This window comes from Octopus bimaculoides, chromosome 2 (assembly GCF_046866305.1).
Source record: "Octopus bimaculoides isolate indiv1 chromosome 2, ASM4686630v1, whole genome shotgun sequence".
NCBI lineage: Eukaryota > Metazoa > Mollusca > Cephalopoda > Octopoda > Octopodidae > Octopus > Octopus bimaculoides.
Window position 1 is genome coordinate 177,147,186 of NC_142929.1, and position 2,500 is coordinate 177,149,685.

The following is a 2,500-nucleotide window of genomic DNA, read 5'->3' on the forward strand; positions in this document are numbered from 1 at the left end:
CGTTAATTAAGAAACTTGTGATTAAATTTAGTTGGTTAATACGCAGAGGAGTACTTGAAGGGGGAACAAAACGGGTCATATTAAACTTCCAATTTATTTCGTTGATTAGTTTTCATTGGCAATAGAATTTAAAAGCCTGTCTCACAAAGATATGGTAACACAAATGGAAGGAAGAATGTGTAGCTCCTTCTTTCACATGTGGGGAAGGATGGCACTTCAAGGACTAAGATTCTACGATTGATTTCTCTTCCAACATATCTGATAATCAGCAAGAACTTTTTCTATTAAGAATTTAAATCGATTTCGAACTAAATCCAACTGAATTCGAAAAAATATCGGCAGGATTCACTTACAAGAACTTTGCAGTCAAAAATAGCAAAGTACAATTTTTTGGTAAATTCTGGAAAGTTAGTCTTCATGACAAGCAACAATAGTTTCTCATACATTGCATCTTTTATGATTAAACACTTTTACATATTTTTCATTTAGTTAGAAGGAAGGCAGGGCCCTTAATCCATTTTAGGCCCTCTGAGACTGATGGAAAGGAGAAAGAAGGTATCCTCAGCTGTAGACCTGTTGCGATTGCTTTCAAAAGAGTAGACATCCCTGATAAAGGTATTGGTTGGTCCGGGGGCTATAGTAGAAGGCACTTGCCCAATGTGCTGAGCTGTGGGACTGAATCTGAAACCATGTGGTAGTAAAACGAACTTCTTTACAACACAACCACACTAGCCAATATGTATGTATGTATGTATGTATGTATGTATGTATGTATGTATGTATGTATGTATCTATCTATCTATCTATCTATCTATCTATCTATCTATCTATCTATCTACCTATCTATATCTATATATATATATGAAAAGAATTTAGGTTAGTTGAAATACATTTGTCACATATCTCCACTGCAGTTACCGTGGAGAAAAATCTCCCTTATGGCAAAAAGGTTATATATATATGTATATGAAAGTTAATTTTTATGATGATTCAGTTAAATATTTCAATTCTTTCCTGTCATCATAGGTCTTGTTTACAAGTAAATGTTTAAGGTTTCATTGATTATTTACAGCATCTAATAGAAATAGAACTTCCAGGATAAATTTGAACTCCAGTCGGGATTCCGTAGTCCAATTTACGCAAAACTTGTTTTATTTTGTTTGTATTCACATTTCTGGGGTGCCATACTTTCAGAGTATTTTCCCATTATGCGCCAGTTTGGCTGTATTAAATTACAGACAAGCAAGCAACAAGCAAACACGTAAGCACGCACACAAGCAAGCAAGCAGGCAAACAACCACAGAGTTTTAGTAGTAGTAGTAGTAGTAGTAGTAGTAGTAGTAGTAGTAGTAGTAGTAGTAGTAGTATCTATCTATCTATCTATCTATCTATCTATATATATATTTATAAATTTGTGTTGCAAGATTCCTGATGTGAAATCGTGTGTTGAAACAAATACTGTTGTATTTCGAAGTGGTCAATTTTTTTTTTTTTTTGCCAAATAAACACACGTACTATATATTTTTTCTTCACCCGTTTATTACTGTTCTTATTTTATTATTTTAACTCATGTCCATTGTCCGGAAATCTTTCGTCTCACATCTGTGACCTCTCTCAGAATGGAATAAGTGGAGTAAGAACGCACACGAAAACGAAAAGTGTCGTTGAAGAGGTCACAGATGTGTGACGAAAGATTTCTGGACAATGGACATGAGTTAAAATAATGAAATAAGAACAGTAACAAACGAGTGAAGAAAACTATATATAGTGCGTGTGATTATTTGGCAAAAAGACAAAAAAAAATGACCGTCCCGAAATACAGACAAACATACACACACACACACATATATATGTATGTATATGTATGTATGTATGTATGTATGTATGTAGGTATTTATGTATGTATGTATGTATGTATGAGTGTGTGTGTGCATGTAGATATATGTGCATTTATATGCATGTAGATATATATATATATATATATATATACAAAAGAGAAGGAAAGAGATAGAAAAAGATATGCATATATACCTACACACACATGTGCGTATGTATGTATGTATGTATGTATGTATGTATGTATGTATGTATGTATGTATGTATGTATGTATGCATGTATGTATGTATGTGTGTGTGGTAAGTAGCTTGCTTGCCAACCACATGGTTCCGGGTTCAGTCCCATTGCGTGACACCTTGAGCAAGTATCTTCTACTATAGCCTTGGGCCAACCAAAGCCTAGTGAGTGGATGTAGTAGACAGAAACTGAAAGAAGCTCGTCTGATATATATATATATATATATATATATATATATATATATATATATGTATGTATGTGTGTGTGTATGTGTGTGTGTGTGTATGTGTGTTAGCGCGTGTGTATATATATACATATTATTATGATTGACCGTTGACTGAACACTATTCAATTTTTTTTCTCCGTGTTTTTCTCCTTGTCTCCGTATTCTTTCTGATGAAGAGCGTAGCTCGAAACGTCAAAGAC